General features: G+C 47.3%; 1 long non-coding RNA gene across 1 annotated transcript; it reads right to left on the bottom strand.

Annotated features, from left to right (window-relative positions):
- Window positions 1-13,572: 13,572 nt before the first annotated feature.
- LOC138294235 (uncharacterized) lies at window positions 13,573-14,371 on the bottom strand. The gene is made up of 2 exons (XR_011203289.1): window positions 14,209-14,371; window positions 13,573-13,874 (listed from the first exon to the last, which is right to left on the bottom strand). It is a non-coding gene; the product is annotated as an uncharacterized lncRNA (long non-coding RNA).
- Window positions 14,372-19,437: the final 5,066 nt, after the last annotated feature.

Genomic DNA, 19,437 nt, shown 5'->3' with positions numbered 1-19,437 from the left:
ATCGAGGGACTGAGATAGGCACTAGATAGATAGATAGATAGATAGATAGATAGATAGATAGATAGATAGATAGATAGATAGATAGATAGATAGATAGATAGAAGCAAGAGACACACACGGGAGACAGAGTGAGAGAGATAGTGAGGCAGAAAGAATGAGTAATGCGCGCCAGTACTCGCTAGTGTGACAGAGTACTGTAATTCATTCAGTCCCCTTCTCCTCTGCGTCCGTGTACACAGTGCACTATTACGCTCACCATCACTCACACACTGACTGGCTCTCGGCTTCGCTGAATTTTGGGGTGACGGCCCCTCTCACTGTGTAGTGAAATGCACGTGATTTCGCACTTTTACCGGCGTGTATTATATTTCCAAGCATGTATCACACACTCACGGAAACGCACACACGCACGCACATGTGCCACATGGGACACACCACTGTATGGAGAGGCTGTCGCGCACACTGAAGTCACCCTAACACACGCACACTATAGATGACACCCGATGGCCAAGGCGCACTGCACCGCTCATGTCATTCAATCGCACACACTTACACCCCCCCCCCCACACACACACACATAAACGCTATTGATAACTCTTTATGACCAGGGCGCACAGCACTGCTCATGTTACTCAGTCCGCACGTCCACTGCACGAACACGGTCGCGCACCACTGTGTGGATCACATCCCATGACCATGTCACTCAGTCCGTACCCGCACTGCACGTACAGGGGGACACACCACCGTACGGATCACATCACATGACCATGTCACTCAGTCCGTACCCGCACTGCACGTACACGGGGACACACCACCGTACGGATCACATCACATGACCATGTCACTCAGTCCGTACCCGCACTGCACGTACACGGGGACACACCACCGTACGGATCACATCACATGACCATGTCACTCAGTCCGTACCCGCACTGCACGTACACGGGGACACACCACCGTACGGATCACATCACATGACCATGTCACTCAGTCCGCACGAGACATACACCACTATACGGATCAAATCCTCTGACCATGTTACTCAGTCCGCACGCCCACTGCACGCACAAGGACACACACCGCCGTACGGATCACATCCCATGACCATGTCATTCAGTCCGCACCCGCACTGCACGCACAGGGACATACATAGCCGTATGGATTATATCCCATGAGCATGTCTCTCAGTCCGCGCGCCCACTGCACGCACAAGGACACACGCCACTGCACAGATCACATCCCACGACCATGTTACTCAGTCCGTACGTGCACTGCGCGCACAGGGACACACATCACTGCACGCATCACAACCCATGACCATGTTACTCAGTCCGTACGTGCACTGCACGCACAGGGTCATACACCAGCGTACCGATCACATCGCCTGACCATGTTACTGAGGCCGCGCACCCACTGCACGCACAGGGACCCACGCCTCTGCACGGATCACACCCCCTGACCACGTTACTCAGTCCGCACGTGCAGTGTACGCACAGAGACCCTCGCCTCTGCACAGATCACACCCCCTGACCACGTTACTCAGTCCGCACGTGCAATGTACGCACAGGGACCCTCGCCTCTGCACGGATCACACCCCCTGACCACGTTACTCAGTCCGCACGTGCAGTGTACGCACAGGGACCCTCGCCTCTGCACAGATCACACCCCCTGACCACGTTACTCAGTCCGCACGTGCAATGTACGCACAGCTCCCGCGGGCAGGACGGGTAGTGAGAGACTGTTAAGGGGGACACCGTGCCCATGCTGGCACCAGGGCACTCCAGGGTTCCGGGGAGGGGTGGGGGTGGAGGTGGGCAGGCTTTGATTTACAGATGAGCCGACAAGACACGAAGAGATGCTGTTTTACCCAAAACAAGTCGTTGGCTGGAGTTTGGAAGCAGTGGCCGGCGGTGCAGTGCGCTCCTGGCAAGCTCTGGGGAGGGGAAGGGGAACGCTGCCCTGCACGCACGCGGCGTGTACCGCTTCAGATGCTGGGACCACCCTCCTGGCTCTCTTTCTCTCTGTCACCCCCCCTGTCGCCCTCACTTGACATCGCTCTCTTCACCTACCCCATCCCCCTCTCCTCGTCTCTCCTCTCCTCCTCTGTTTCTTTTTCTTTTTTTGTCCTTCCCTTACTCCCCCACACACAGACACTCCCTCAGTATCTCGTTCTTTTCTGTCAGCATCTCCCTGTTTCTGTCACCATCTCCTTCGCTTTCCATTTCTGCCTCACTCCCCCTCTTTCATATGCTATGTTTATTTTGTAGAACACCAGCATACTTCAACCCAGATTTGTGAATCTCTAGCGCCACATTTGGGTCATTTTTTGACGCTAATGTGGTATTAGGCTTCAAAAATCGCTGCGCCCGATTTACAAAGCAGTGCAATGCATGCTTTGTGCCACTTCGTAACCCCTTGCGCCATATTATGCCAGCGCCAGGCGTAATGTATGCAAGTGGGGGCCTTCCCTTGTTAGGAAGGCTGAAAAAATGGTGCAATGAAATCTAAAAGATTTCTTTGCGCCATTTTTAGCTGCATTTTTTAACACCTGAGGAGACACACCAATAAAATGGGCCTCTATGTACTTTACAGAACTAGCGTCAAAATTATTGACGCTAAACCAGCAAAGTGGCAAACTAGCATTAAAAATATTGACGCTAATTCCCTAACTACCACCATGGTGCGCTGTATCTAAAATCCGGTGCACACGTAGTGGCGTTAGGGGGGGGCATTAAGGTGTGCAACAAAAGTGGCGCTGCATTGGATGCAGCACCACTTTTCTTAAATCTGCCCCTTCATATCTGCCTTTTCATAGCACTACATCAATGGTATATATTGACACCACGGCCGAGAGTCTCAAAGGTTTAGTGTCGGTTTAGCATTGCTTTTTTAATGCTAAAACTTTTTTGGCATTCACACACCAACACAAATATGCATTTGTGTTGGTTTGTGTGGCAAAGTACCGCAAAGCAGTGCGAAACGCTGCTTTGCGTTACTTTGCATCAAGGGTGCGTTACATGGGTGGTACATGGACGTACCCGTGCTACCACCCATGTTTTTGAACGCTAAACCCTATTCTGAAAGAAAGGGTTTAGTGCCAAAAATTAACGCCTTTTAAAAGCAGACGCAAAACGGAAAAAAAAAATCATTTCTCTCTGCTTTTCGGACTTTGCATGCGTTGTGCACTGTACAGCACACAAACAAAGTAGGAAAAGCATTTCCATTTGTCTAGGCACAGTATTTTGTACATAAAGGATACCCTTTCTGTATAGAACTTATGCAAGACACACACACACATTACCTCTATGGCACTAAGGTGTGTGCCTGGGCACGGCAGCTAAAATCAGTGCTAGGGAGATGGGAGGGGAGTGCCATGTGTAGGTGAATATGCCGCTCTCCTGCTCTCTCCTTGTCGTGCAGCGCAGCTTTTTTGGATGCTGCACTGCGCTGCGTGACACCTTTCAGAATCTGGGCCTATGTATTTTTTTAAGTTTTAAGAGAAAGTTTATTAATAATTAATACAGTAGTCAATATATATAAGTACATTTGATGGTATGAGTACATAGTACAATTACATTTCAATTACACGAGAAAATACTCTTCGAGAAACACAATAGACCTATTAATGCCTTGAAAGGTGAATACATATGCATTATTAGATATATATATACATAAGAAATTATATAAAAAATATAAATAAGTACAATAAGTGTAATGGAAAACAATTCATGGAGGTTTAAAAACCTCTTAATTTATTGGAAAATGATTACGTGAAGAATAGGCCAAAGAGTTTAGGTAATTTGTAACAGGTATCCATAACATATCGAAACGATGCCATTCTATGAAACCTAAAAAAGGGCAAGCGATGCCCGTGGCGGAATAAATGACACATGTAGGCACCAGTGGGCAGTGTGAAATCAGGGTGATCGTCACTGTGGGACTCTCGTAAATCTCTCACCTCCTCTCAGTAGGTATCTGTGCATACCTGGTCTGGTGAACTAAAGCATCTGATGCAGGAACCTTTGCTTGCCCTAATGACCAAATGTTCGAGTCCCGCCTGCTCCATTCAGCCTTCCATCCTTCCAAGGTCTATAAATGAGCGCCCTGGAAATTAGTAATAAACACGTGATATTCAGCCTCAAGGGGTGAACATGCGCTTTACAGGTGCATGCTGTATCCTCGGTAGGACAGACCAGCCCATCCATCTTGGGCCTCTGTCCAACTGCACGTGCCCCAGCCCTATGTGTGTTTAAAAATAACAACATATGCAGGTGTGGGTAACACAGTCGTGTGGGACCCAGGGAATAAGCCATGCTCCTGATCCGCAAGTCTGAGCCACACATAACCACAAGTGTGCCAGGGGAGATCTAACACTCGTGTGCAGACTGTGTACCCATGCTAACTCATTTTGGCCATCGACATCAAAGTTGGTGCCAAGCACTATTCGATGTGCCTCTCCAGGAAACACACATGCCTACCATCACATGGGCTTCCTCTTTCACGGCACGCAGACGGGTGGGAAGGGCGGGTACTCAGCTTCCTCTTTCTGGGTACACATGGGGCTGGGCAGGGTGGGTGCCCAGCACACCAGGGGCTGCCTCTTTCAGGGAATACAGGCAGGTGGGCAGGGTGGGAGCCCAACGCCCCAGGGGCTGCCTCTTTCAGGGTACACAGATGGGTGGGCAAGGTGGGTGCCTGGCACTCCAGGGGGCGGCCTCTTTAGGTAATACAGCCACTGGTGGGCTAGGGAAGGCCCTTGCATCTCTGTGGCTGAATCTCTGTCTGTGGCACCACCCACACATACTGCTGATCGGGTTGCTGCCCATCACCTTTAGGGGGCATCGGTTGGCCTCTGAAGTAACAAAAGAATATTGTCAGGCCATCGCCAGTTTGACAGGGCACTTAGGACCCCTGCACCCCCCGTTTAGCAGCCCCTGTCAAGTCACAGAAACAATTCACTCAAAGACTAGTAACCACAGTGGGTGCGGGCATCTTCCTGGATGCCTATCATTTCCGGAAGCAGACTGCGAAGAGGGCAGTACCCACCACCCCTGCAGGCTTCCTCTCTGGCAGGTTTAGTCCCCCGCACCCATGTGACCATCTCTCTGCCAAGCATGACACACAGTCTGGTGGTCATGGTGAGTGCCCACCACGCCTGTGCTACTGGAACCAAGCTATACTTGTCTGAAGAGGCCTAGCTAGGGTCAAACTGCTCTTAGGTTGCTTGTGTTCTAGTTCAGGGATGACCTGGCCTCACCGCTTGGGCTGGACTGTTCCCATGAGGAGCATGATTTTACTGATTTGCATATGGGCAAACTGAGGTGGCATGTTGGGCAAACAAGTGATGGATTGGGATGCACTCTGAGTGTCTGCCAATGGCTGAGATGAATTCAAGCATTCCGTCCATCACCTTGTTCTTTTTGCATTCCCCAGTCCTGGGTCGGCCTGTGGCACAGACATTGGTGTTAAGGGTGTGTGATCACTAGCACCGAGGCTCCCTGTCTGCTCCTGCCCCGATCTGCTCATATCCTTTGGGGGGCGGGCTGCCTGCGTCAGGGCCAGGGACCCTGCCGGGCACGGTGGTTGCACCGCACCGCCCCCGGGTGCTCCACGCACATCCCTGCCTGCTCACGCACACTCTGTGGAGAGGGCTGCTTCTGTCAGGGCACACACAGACTGGTTGGCAGGCTGTTTTGCTCAGCCCCTCGAGGCTCCTTGTCTGCATGGGTACACCTGGGTACGGAGGGCTTCCTGTGTCTGGGTGCAGGAGCATGGATGGGGTGGCTGGGGCTGCTCAGAGAGACCTGGGTGCGGAGGGCTTCCTGTGTCAGGGCTCAGGGGCACTGGGGGCTGGCAGGTTGCCCAGCCCCCGTGGTGCTCTCAGACAGACCTGGGTACCGTTTGCTTCCTATGTCAGGGCGAAGGGGCACTGCTGGGCAGGTGGGTTCCCCCCCCCCCCCCCACCGGGGTTCTCTCAGACAGATCAGGGTACGGTGGCCTTCCTGAGTCAGGGCGCAGTGGCACTGGCGGGCAGGCAGGTGGCTCAGCCCCGAGGTACTGTCAGACAGATCTGGGAGGGTGGGCTTCCTGTGTCAGGGCGCAGTGGCACTGGCGGGCAGGCCCAGCCCCTCGAGGTTCCATGTATGCATGGGAAGACCTGGGTACAGTAGGCTTCCTGTGTCAGAGCGCTGCCGGGCACGCAGGATGCCCAGCCTCCCAGGGCTCCCTGTCTGCTCAGACAGTCCTGGGTACGGAGGGCCACCCCGCCCCCGTGACGCTGATAGCCAGAGTGGTAATTCGTTAGAACGCGCTCACTTTGTCCTGGAGAGATAAGCTTATCTGGGCCGCACGCCTCGCACGGGGATGATGCTGCTTTCCAAGACCGGCTCCGCGCTGTCCTGGCGCTTCTGAGAACTGTGGAGCTGGGGGTCTGGTGGGGTGGAGGCCTCTGCCTTATAATCTACCCTGATATAAAGTAAGGGGCTCCGGCGCGCCAAGATGTCCCTGTGCCAAAGGGACCCCATTGTGCGCCAGGGGACTCCGCAGTCCAGGGCCAAGGTTCAGGTCCTTCATAAAGGCAAACTGTTGCCGGCGTGTAACACCCTGCCCCAGGCCCCTTTGACTTGAACACAGAAGATCTACCCACAAATATATTTGCTTACCTAGGAATGTGCGTGGCCAAGTTTAGGGCTTGAGAAAGCCTGGGGTCTAAAGTTACACACGGAGAAATACCAAATGAACCATTCTAGTGGCGTTTCCAGTATTGCTTTATTAGATGTGCCACCCATGCGGCGGTCAGGCTGTCTGCGTTTTACGAATATATCGTGGCCCTTGTCTGGTTTAAGAATTTAGGCCGCACATTTGAATTCTGAGCCTGGTTTCTGATTGGTTCATGAATGAATATTCTCTGTTTAGCCCCATATCTTGATTGCTTCTCCCTGTGGCTGGGCATGGCTGGAGCTCACGCGGCTGCCATATTGCATCGCCAGTGTGCGCCACAAGTAGAGGCAGTGGCATTTTAGTTTTTGTGAAAGGGGAGCTCACTTCGGTTATGGGGTTCACAGCCAGAAGCTGGATCTCTTAAGGAGGAAGTACGGAAACGTTGAAGAGTCCTGGGACAATGAGAGTGGCAGGAATCTGGTTCTGTGGATCGACAGAGCCGCTTGGGGTGAGCTACGCATGCGCATACGAAAATGCTGTGCCACTTAGCTAGGGTGGGCACACTCTCAGCGTGAATTGATATGCCACGCACTGGCATGGGCGATGGTCATGCCCTGTGTGTGCTCCAGACAGGGCAGGGAATGGCCGCTACTGTGCCCTGAGCACAGGATTCACAGGATGGTCTGAGTGTACCAGGTATAGTGCCAAGCTGGAGGGTGACTCCTGTGCCCTGTGCAGTGTGGGTAGCCTCCCAGCCTGCTTGTAATAACTGCATGGCATGGACTGCATAGTACTTCGGCTGTTAATTGCTTATCCCGCACACAGGGCGTTACCAGCATAAGGCATTGCCACAGAGACTGTGCGGAATAGTTATAGGTCATACCATGTGTCTATAGAGTACAGTACATGGACACAGGCAATACCCAGGGCTACTGGAATTATGATTGTGCAGCTGTGGCTTTTGCATATGATAGATTTGAAGAATTTGCCACATAATCCATTATCTGCTGCATAATCTGCTGATTTTTTATTTTTTGTTTTAATTTTAATGTTTATAGCTCACATGGTTCAAAAATTACTGAAAATGCCGCAACATGTTTTGCCGTGCAGTAGAAGGCCCTTTGCAAAGGTTGACTGGCCACCTTTCTGTTGCTTATCGGTACATTTCTGTGTTAAGATGGTACTAATGAGGTGCAACCTATGCCCAGACAGTGTTAACAGGTGTAAAAAAGACAAAGTAATGAGGTTATACTATCACAAAATGTGCTGCATTACGCTGCATAATTTGTCTTTTCTTGCTGCATACTTAACTTTACCCTGTCGCATAATTTGGCCCACCAATGCCGCATAATTCCAGTGGCTATGGCAATAACGTGTGCTATGTTGCACATAGGATGAGCATTCATGGCACGGGCAGAAGGGGACTCTGTGCAAACATCGGAATGCTGTGCTCAACATGCTTGTAAGCCACATCCTTTGCGCAATACTAAAGGACATAGACAGAGCTCTGTATGCGCTGTAGGAAGTGTGTCCTATGCAGTCTACACCCGACTGGAGAGGCCTGCATAGGCCAAACCCAGACTTGGGTTGCTTGTGTTCTGGTTCAGGGAGGACCTGACTTGGGAGTTCCTCTAAATTGTTCCTATTGGAGAAGGGTCAAGACTCATTTGCATATGGCTGGGTTTACTCTGAGCTGGCATAGTGGGCAAAAAATAATGGAACTGAATGAGACCGAGTTGTTACTAGTGGCTAAGATTATTTCAAGCAGTCTGCCCTCTACCTTTTTGTATTCTTCACTGTGGCACCCAAGGGTGACGCGCATGCCCAGACGTGGGTCTTGTTAACCGTCTATGGCTAACTGTGTCCTCCTTCAGAGGTTACCCGACTCAGCAGTTTGGGGTGGACTGTTATGACTGGAGCAGAACCAGGGATGCTTTGCAGATGGCTGGGTTTAATCTGAAGTGAAAAGGCGGACAAAAAAGTGTATCACTGCAAAATCCATAACATTCACTCAAGAAACCTCCAAACACACATGACACCACAAATTGTATGACCAATGACATCACTGATATCATCACTGGTAGCATCACAAGAGCCATTATCAATGACATCAGTGATGACTTCTAAGATGCTGTCACAAATGACATAATTGGTGACATCACAAATGTCATAAATGATAAAACTCCAAGTGACACTATCAATGGCAACACTGATGTTACCACGGTTGACATATCAGTGACATCACAGATGAAATCACTGGTCAAATCACAAGTGATGTTATGAAGGTCATCACTGATGTTGCCACAGATGACTAGGTCATTACTTATGTTGCCACAGATGACTTTACTAGTGACAACACAGATGACATCACCGATGAAATCACAAGTGACACTAGCAATGGCATCACTGATGTTGCCACAAATGACATTAGCCACAGATGACATCATCAGTGACATCACACATGACAGCCCTGATGAAATCACATGACACTATCAATGGCAACACTGATGTTACCACAGTTGACATATCAGTGACATCACAGATGAAATCACTGGTCAAATCACAAGTGATGTTATGAAGGTCATCACTGATGTTGCCACAGATGACTAGGTCATTACTTATGTTGCCACCGATGACTTTACTAGTGACAACACAGATGACATCACCGATGAAATCACAAGTGACACTAGCAATGGCATCACTGATGTTGCCACAAATTACATTAGCCACAGATGACATCATCAGTGACATCACACATGACAGCCCTGATGAAATCACATGACACTATCAATGGCAACACTGATGTTACCACAGTTGACATATCAGTGACATCACAGATGAAATCACTGGTCAAATCACAAGTGATGTTATGAAGGTCATCACTGATGTTGCCACAGATGACTAGGTCATTACTTATGTTGCCACAGATGACTTTACTAGTGACAACACAGATGACATCACAGATGAAATCACAAGTGACACTAGCAATGGCATCACTGATGTTGCCACAAATGACATTAGCCACAGATTACATCATCAGTGACATCACACGTGACAGCCCTGATGAAATCACATGACACTATCAATGTATACAGTGCAGGCAGGCCTCCGCCTGCGTGGGTGACTTGGTGATGGAGTAAGAGTGGGAGCTGCTGGGTATTTCGTAGATGTGGGTGAAACACTTACGGCTCAAGCCAGAGGCCTGGGCCTGGCTCAGCTCGAGGTCCTCTTGGGCCCTGCAGCCCAGAACGAGCCGATGTTTAATGTGGTTTGTGGCTGCCACCCATGTGCTACGATCACGCACCAAGAATTAAAAACGAAGGATAAACCTTTGGTGTTAAAAAGGAGGGAATGAAGTAGACAGCAAGTGGGCGGGTTGATTATTAGGAAACCAGAAAATCTGGGGCCAATCCTGGCTTCTCTACTTGACCAAACTGTGTGATCCTCGGAAAACATTTTATTTGATAAAGTCTCCTTTTTCTTCATTATCACATATGAGCGTTTCTTCCAGTACTTGAGGTCAGGGCGCGCACTGTAAAAAAAATAATCAGATGCATTAAGGTGAAACACTTCTGCAGGTTAAAGAAATACCGTTTTTAATTTTAAAGAAACTAATATTTTCATATGATGTTTTCTGCATGTTCTAGAGCAGGGGTCTTCAAACTGGGGGGCCTCAAGTGATCCTAGGGTGGGGTGCCAGGCTCTGGCCAAAAGAAGCATTACACAGATAACAGAGTTTTGTTTTAAGCAAAAACATGTTATTGCATTTTTAAAAAGGCAACAATACTTTGCTGCAATGTTTAAATACCTCTGACATATTTAAACATTGCCATCTTTATAAAATAAATTGTGAAAAATTCTGAGAGGGGGCCTAATGATTTTTATTTTTCAACTGGGGGGTGGCATTAAAAAGTTTGGAGACCACTATTCTAGATGCTATTGTCAGGACTCGACTCGTGAACGGGCTCTTAGAGCCCTACCAGAACCTTGGCTCAGCTCTCTCTGTTAATTTGAGGGCTCGTCCCCTCTAGTATTCAGTGAGCATGTGTGCAGTTAAGTGAGTCAGCGACTGGATGTGACTTAATGCCGTGGTGTGCCCCCGAAGACAAGCATGAGGAAGAGGCCGGAAGTGATTGGTCGTCAACATGTCGTCAGTGATTTCATCTGTTCTACGTTGTGTGATGTCATCAGCAGTTCATGGACATGAGGCAAGTTAAGGTTGTACCTAAAACAGAGACACCCCGTTTGTTTTGGACTGTTATATATCTGTCCCTTCCATTGACTCTTTTACAATGAATGTCTTTTCCCTATTTAGAGGGTGCCAGCGATCCTTAGCTAATGTTTTAAGTCACTGTTATATACATGCCTCTGCAGAGAGAGGGTAGGAGAGGACGTGAGTGCACAATGAAGGATGGCCAGCCAGGGTCCTTGAATTATGCGACTCTGCTGCCACAGTGTTTTCCGCATGATTATGGACTAGCTACAATTGCCGCATATTTCAACTATTGCATAAACTTTAAAATCTGGCAGCAACGCTTCTTGCAGCGCAAAGGAGATCTCTTGGCACATATTGTCCGGCCACTTTTAAATTGCTTATTTTTGTGTTTGGGTGTTAATCTGACACTAATGAGGTGAAACATTTCCCCTGACAGAGTTAACAAAATGACGAAGTAATACTACCAGAATGTAACAATTATGCCGCATACTTTGAATTTTGTTGCTACATAATTTAGCCAACCTGCCACATAATTTGGTCCTCCACTGTTGCGTAATTCCAGTGGCGCCAATTATGGCCGTCTCTGGCCTGGACTGTGCAATGCACAGCCTCATTCTCTTAGGGATGGGAACTTCATTTTATAATGTGTATATCAGATATTTTTTTTAAATAAGGATGGCAATACTCAATTTGCTACAGTTGGTAGTAATGCAAGTATATGTAATTGATGCTTTCATTGCGCGCCTAATGGAGCTGGTGGGGGGAAGGCTGGCTTGACCCCGGGCACCCACCAGGGATGTGTCTGCCCTCCTCCGCCGGGGGTGGGAGGGTAGGTCCGAAGCCGGCCCTCAGAGACGTAGACACCGAGGAGTTGTAGCGAGAGGGACCCGGCTAAATGGGAAGCTAAATCTGTATTTCCATCATCCTCCTAAACATGTCATTTGAAGTTCGGGTTGGACCAGTGCTTAATTTGTGCTTGTTGTTTCCGGTGCTGAGCACCGGCACTTATTTTTGAGGGCCGGCGCTCTGCCTCAAGCATTTGCTGCGAGCAAAAGACACATTTGGGAAAGACGGATGAAGGGAAAACGAAAAAGGGTCACAAAGGGAGAAATTAGAAAGCTGCAAGAGTGAGCTGAAGGGGCAGGGAGTGGCTTTATATGGATTGAAGGGGCCCGAGATGGCTTCGGGATTACGCCACCTCAGTATTCCGTGTTCACACATTTAATTGCAGCAGCCGCGTGTTTAAGAGGAGGACTTTGGGCACCGGCACCTTTTTATTTACAAATTAAGCACTGGGTCGGACTAAAATCTTCGAGTTGCGGCACAGATCAGTTCAGCAACCGCATTAACCCAGCGCCTGCCTCACTATTCTTCATTTACGAGGTCGCATTTAAAGCGCCTTCATTTAAAAAAAAATATATATATACATATATAGTAGATTAGCACATTTCGGATGACAAATTGAATTGTTTCTTTTTACTCCGAGAGCTCTTCTCGCGTGCGTTTTAGCTCAGAGGGCTGGACACCTGCTGCAGAGATCCTAGTCTTAAATCCACCCCTCCCAAGTGTGTCACCTTTATAAAGTCCATCAAATGAATATCACGCCTAATATTAACAGCGCCAAGAAGCAGCTCTTTCTGTAGGGTGATCTGTGCAAATGGACAGGCCTAAGATCACACATTTAGTGCATCGCAGCTGCACAAAGGGGGGGTGGGGGCATTTTTCATGGAAGGGAAAGCCTGTATTGTCGCATGGCGCTCGAGAGGGGGCGCCCAAGCGCTGAATGGGACAAGAGACTGATTAGAGTCAGCGAGGCCAGCAGACAGAGGGAAGCTTCTCTTCCCTGCACGCCGCACCCCAGACTCCCCCGTCCTGCCTCCAGCCCCCGTCGCTGTTTACCAAGACCACAGGGGGAACGTTTATCTCGCCAAGCAGGCAATAAAACAGAGCAGCTATTAGGAGATCAAATGGTCATCAGAGGCCCAGAAACAGGTCTGACAATGGAAGTGGGATTGATTAATGTGAGACTTGGGAGGGGGGGCAGAGAAATAAAGAAGGGAGCGGACAGTGCCCCCTCCCCCCCAACTGGAGACGGTTAGTTTAAAAAACACAACTTGCCATCAGGGTTACACATTGATATGTAGGTATTAGCAGTAAAGTTATCCGCAGCTGCAGTAAATTACTACCTTCCCCTTGCGCCTTCGTTTTTATGTTGGATATAGCGCCTAACGGCTTCGTCGGTTTAAACACTTGTTGTGGCGAAGTCTAGCTAAGTTGCAGTGTCGGTCCCCGCAGGGTACTACCGAACGCGATCAAATGGTAATGAAATGGCAAAATCATCGCTGGAAATAATCATTTTGGGCGGTGCCTTTACGGTTAAATTTGTTTGTAAGTAAAATTCTGCGGAAATATATGACTGTATCGGAGTGGGTGGGCTTTTGTATACAAATCTACTTAGTGTCTGTCCTCCATAATTAATTTCATACCTTCACGGCATCAGCCCTTATTCATTGCAAGCAGCCACCGAACACTTACTAATTTAGCAAAAATAACATTTCCACAAGAAAAATGAAGTCGCGCCTCGTGAGCCCTCCCTCTCCCCCACCCCTACACCGCGGTTTTAAGGTACCTTTATTTTTCCGCACTTTATCAAAATACATTTTATTGCATTAAAGAAAATCGAAATCCCACCGTAGTTAATCACAAATCTAAAGTTTATTTTAACAATCCAGGAGTAATCTGTTTTTTTCTAGGCACATTTTATGTACACCGAGTGAATCGTTTGTGTGCATAAGATCGGTGCAGTAGTGTGTGTGCTTGAAATGTCTTCTGCGCCGGGCAGAGGTGCGCACTTGTGCGCGTGGAGCGCGAGAGGCCTTTGGTGTCACTTCCGCCTCTCACGCGGCCCTCGCCTGCTGCGGCGTCACCGCCCTTTGCTGGGCTTCATTCTGGCCACCACTTAACGAGTTCCAAGCAAGGATGATAAGAATAACGATACCTATAGAGATAATAGCAATATTAGTAATAATAACAATAATAATAATAATAGTACGGATAATACTAATAATAACAATAAATAATAACGATGACAGTACTACTACTAATGATACTATAATACTACAACTAATAATACTAATAATAGCAACAACACCACTAACAATATTACTACTACTTATAATAATAATAATAACACTAATAATAATAATAATAACAACAGCAACATTAACAACAATACTTCTACTACTACTAATAATAAAAGTTACACAAATAATAATAATAACAATAATACATTCGTTTGATGTGCAATTGAACAAACGTGTTTTACACTGAACTCATTTTTTGCTCCTATTTTAATGGGGGACAGTGCCACAGATGTAGCTGCATGAAGTGGAACAGAAGATCCCCCAGAGTCCAGCATTATCCGGGGCCCGGCAGCTGAGCAGTATTGAACAGATTGATTGATCACTAGGTTTAGGGCTGGGTTTGCCCGCACAGTTTCAGACCTGCTGCTAGTAATACAGGAAGAGTGGGCTTTGGCTTCACCCCTTTCGAACACTGGCCTTCTTGGACCACCCCTTTTCAGCCATTGGTTTGAAACTTAGCCAACCTCTTGGCTCAGCCAAGTGAAGTATACGTGTCTCACCTAATGCGATTGGCTGTTTCGGCGTATCCTTCCGCCTCTGCTTAAGTGCTAGAATTGAACTGCACGCAGGGCTACTTTACAACTATAGCTCTCTCTGTTTGCTCCTGCTGGCTCCCTCCTGTGTGTTTCTCTCTAACATGGCAATGCCACATGATTCAGCATAGTAAACTCAGACCAAGCAGATTTACAATGCTTTATGCTTTTTACTAACGAAAAGGCTCAGGCTGGCCTTCCCTCAATTTTACTCCAATATTACCATTCAGCTTAGGGCGGGAGACAAAATCAACTTACTCCATTTAACTTCAAATAAAATATATATCTATGTTTTAAACGTTTTTACAGGAAACCACTTATATATATACTGAAATGGAAGAAAAAAAAGCCTTCAATTGTCCTTTTGCATAAACAGGGCCCCTGGAATTATGTGGCAAAAGAGGGCTAAATTAGGTGACACGGTTCTGTAAATTATGCAGCAAGAATAGGGAAATTTATGAGGCAAAATGCAGCACGTTTTGTAACAGTATTACTTCATGCTTTTGTCACTTTTAAACTTGGTAACACTGGGCATTGGTTTCACCTATTTTTACCAAACCAAACGGCACATATAATACTGTGACAGTAAATTGACCAGTCCAGCTTTGCAAAGGGCCTTCCACTACACAACAACACGTGTCACTGCATTTTTAGTAACTTTTGAACTGTTTGAGCTAGGAAAAAATTTTTTTGTTAGAACCTGCAGATTGTACTGCAGATGATAGATTATGTGGCAAGTGCGTAAAATCTCCAACTATGCAGATATCGCCGCAGCCACACAATCGCATAATTCCAGTGGCCCTACCTATAAATAAGGATTAAGCCACATCTACAGCTCGTGTAACTATTCAAGATGTCACCTTCTTACTTTTCTTGATATTGAAGAAAGAGCACAGCCTTGATAGTGAAAAAAAACAAAACCTAGTGGCTTCTGAGATCTGGACCAGAGGGTCCATGGTCAGTCAGGGGTCACTGGGTTCAAACTATGACAGCTGGAGTTGTTTGCCAATGGTGTCCTGGGCTCACCATATTGTTGGTCCCCGGACTGGATTATGCAGAATAGTGCAAGGCGAGCTGAAGGAGGTGGGTTGGACACAAGAGCACAGCAGAACACAGTAATATCACTGAACAAGCTTACCTCTTCAGTGCTTTACTTTGTAAAACGAAAAGTACGTTAATACATGTTTGGCAACATACTATTAATAAAACCAGGGACGAAGTAAAACAAAATGGGACCCTCTAGCTCCTTCCAAGTCAGACATCAGACCCCAAAAGTTATACACGCACCTATGCACTAAGTGATACAGTTACCTTACTGCTGGAATTTACAAAAAGTGTTAATTATTATTGGTATTATTAGGATATATTTGTATAGCGCATGGCTACCCACAGAGAGTTTCCCAGCGCTATGCTACCATACGGACCAAAGACACAATACTACAAGATCAAAACAGTCATGTTTTCAGCTCCCTCCGAAAGAGGTGATGGAGCCACAAGCTCAAAGTACCCGGGTCCAGATTACTAGGCCGCAAGACCCGGTCGGGTATGTATGGTGACACCAGAGAGTTCAAATAACATGACCCTGAGTGAGAAAGACACACAAGCATAACAGAGCGCGTTAAATTGAGCTCTCCAGTCAATTGGAAGCCAGTGGAGTTCCCGAAGCAAATTTGGGGGGATGCAGTATCCTTTTCTTGACTCACAGATAAAGCAAATTTCCGTAGCCCAATCTGGAAATGACTAGATCTTGGACTACGGTTCTTTGCACAGAAAAAGGGAGACATCTCACAATTTTCTTAAGCAATGGATCAGGCTTGGAGTCCTTGCAGTGATGGACTAGGGAAGTCTCGACAGCCAGAAGCACATATGTGATTCTTTCCATTCGACCCACCTGGCAGTCGTTAGCTTTAGTCGCTCCACTTAAGAGGTAGCTGGTATCTTGTAGGAAAGAAGATGTGGAAATTCCAGGAGTTACCAGTCCTTGTTAGTGGGAAAAGTCTGAGCGCCCAGGTGTCCTTGAAAATGGGTCACTCCTACCCATTAAAACGTTAGACCAAAGAGAATTGTAGGACAGAGCACAGTGTCTATATCGAAGATGATTTTACAATCCACATGTTTCTGAGATAAAAAAAAGTCTTGCATTTGGTGAAGCATGATTTTTAAATCTTTAACATTGCGCAAAGTTCTAACATATGTGATACATATCATGAACAGCCAACACTTTTCACTCCTTAAAGGCGCGCAGACCTGAGGCTTTCTCAAGGCAATGGAGCAGGAAGGTAGGAGAGGGTCAGATGCCTGGTCTGTGGTTGTAGAATCTGGAATATGTCTCAAGACAGAGACAAGCGTGGAGTGGCATGAGCGCCAGCGGTCAAGAGACGTTCAAGCCGTACAGAAGGGTCAATCAAAGGCCCGTATTTATACTTTTTTAGCGCCGCATTTGCGCCACTTTTTAATGCAAAAGCGGCACAAACTTAGAAAATACAATTGCATTTTGTAAGTTTGCGCCGCTTTTGCGTCAAAAAATGAAGTAAATGTGGCGCTAAAAAAGTATAAATATGAGACAAAGGGCCTGATTCTAACTTTGGAGGACGGTGTTAAACCGTCCCAAAAGTGGCGGATATACCACCTACCGTATTACGAGTTCCATAGGACATAATGGACTCGTAATACGGTAGGTGGTATATCCGCCACTTTTGGGACGGTTTAACACCGTCCTCCAAAGTTAGAATCAGGCCCAAAGTGTCTTGGTGTGGTCTGGGAAAACAAGGTCTCGGTGCAATCAGAAGAGACAAAGTCACGCAGAGGTCCCAGCGTGGTCCGAAACACGTGTTGGCTGTTCATGATATGTCTCTCGTACGTTGGAACTTTGTCCAACTTTAAAGATTAAAACTCATTCTTCACCAAATGCAAGACTCTTTTGATTCCTGAAACATATGTGGATTGTATAATCATCTTTGATATAGGCACCACAGTTCCCTTTCAATCTGTTTTCTCGGAACTGACTAAAGTCCACGCTACTGTTCAAGGTGGGTAACAGTTTTATTTGGGTTGGGTAAACTTCCTATGAAACCTCTTCAGAACCATTGTTTCCCACCTTGCAAACACTCAACGGCCGGCCCACTGAAAAGCTTTGCAAGCAATCACTCAAAGGGGGATTACAGGAACTATGTTCAGTGCCTGATGATGTGGCACATGAGTTAAGGAAGTCTACCAGACCACTGGGCTACCTCTGGGAGACCAAAGGTGGTCCTGGTGTCCACTCACCAGGGTCCCACATGATATTTAATAAGACCTTCTGCTTTCAAACTACTGGTGCTGGTTGGCACAGTCTTCAGTGATGAAGACAAAACTGGAAACAGAAGTCTAGGGGGTTCAAAGGCTGATATCTTGAGAAACACTTGTTGCATTTCATGTGAACATTTCATGTGAACAGTGGTCCATGAATCACAGCAGCCTAACATAGTTACCTCTCTGACCTCCTCAGGCCGGAAGATAGAACCAAGATGGACCTCGAGGTTCCTGGAGGCGACTGGAGATGCTCATAGGTTTCTCTGCAGTGTGGGGGGATTGGGGAGACAGGGACCCAGCAGCTTTGTCAATCATGATGAAGATGTTAACCCTTCCCCTGGGCCCCAGGCGATAGAGGCAGATGCTGTACAGCGGCTGAGAGATCTATTGTCCTGGATCATAAAGACCTCATATCACACCTACAGGTCCTCAGACAGTGGTGTGACGAACCCCTTAATCCAGACACACTGTTCTCCGTAAGAAGCAATCCAGTTAACACTCTTACAGCAGACAAGACTCTCGACCCTGCAAAACAGTTCCATCAGTGCTTCCAGTAGCATTTTTGTCCCAGACCTAGTCCTAGTCTGGTAGGGCAGCAGTCACACAAATTCTTTGCCAAAAAAACCAATTTCTCCTAAAGTATGCTGGTACCCAGCTCCTTCCTTCGTCACAAGGGATTTTGAACCAAGTACTTGTCAAGCTGCCAGTATTTATCGCCAGAGAAGACTAACTAACCTTTTTGCAAAGTTCAGATTCCAGGTGGCTTCTGCAATAAAGCATTGTATGGCAACTGACAATCCATTCCATGGCAATGGACAACAGGACCCTTACGTGGCCTGGCTCTGTACAACGTACGTAAAAATGTTTTTGGGGACCCAGACAGATGGCCATATATCTTGCAGAACCAAATAAGGTAGAAAGTGGGGAAGAAGCTCCAAGTGTTCTGCCAGAGACATGGAGGCCAATTTCAAGGAGAAGAGGCCATGCCACCTCAACCATGTCTGATGGTGGAGGGATGCATAAAGAGTGAGCTCACCGGGCACCCTTGCACAAACCCCTCCACCATTTCAAGTTGCTTCAATTATGTAGAATAAAAAATTAATCTCATCATGCACTCTCCCAGGTGCGCACAAAAGCTATACTCTCAACCTATGACTATGGCAATGCACTACAGCTGGGCATCTCTCAGACCCTACTCAGGCACCTTCAAATTATCCATAACATAGCTGTCCGCCTTCTTCTTCAGGTCCCCATACATCATCCCATTTCCACTCTTCTCGGAGATTTACATTGGCAGCCAATGGCCAAGAGAATTAAATTCAAGAGTCTCTTTTTTGCCTATCAGACTTTTATTTGCACAGCCCCTCGTTACCTTCACCATCAGATCTGCCCTTATGCCCCCTCTAGGACACTTCGATCTAAAAATGCCCACCTGGCTAGCTCTCCAAAAATGAATGGAGACAGAAAAGGGGGACACTTCTTCAAATAATTGGCCCCTAAACTCTGGAACATCCTCCCACTCCGCCACCTCTTGATTCCACCTAAAGCAGCCTTCAGAAAACAATTAAAAACCCAGCTGTTATAAAAATAAATC

Source organism: Pleurodeles waltl, chromosome 4_2 (assembly GCF_031143425.1).
Source record: "Pleurodeles waltl isolate 20211129_DDA chromosome 4_2, aPleWal1.hap1.20221129, whole genome shotgun sequence".
In the NCBI taxonomy this organism is placed as follows: domain Eukaryota; kingdom Metazoa; phylum Chordata; class Amphibia; order Caudata; family Salamandridae; genus Pleurodeles; species Pleurodeles waltl.
Note: the sequence above shows the minus strand (reverse complement) of the source record. Positions and strands in the feature narration are given on the sequence as shown.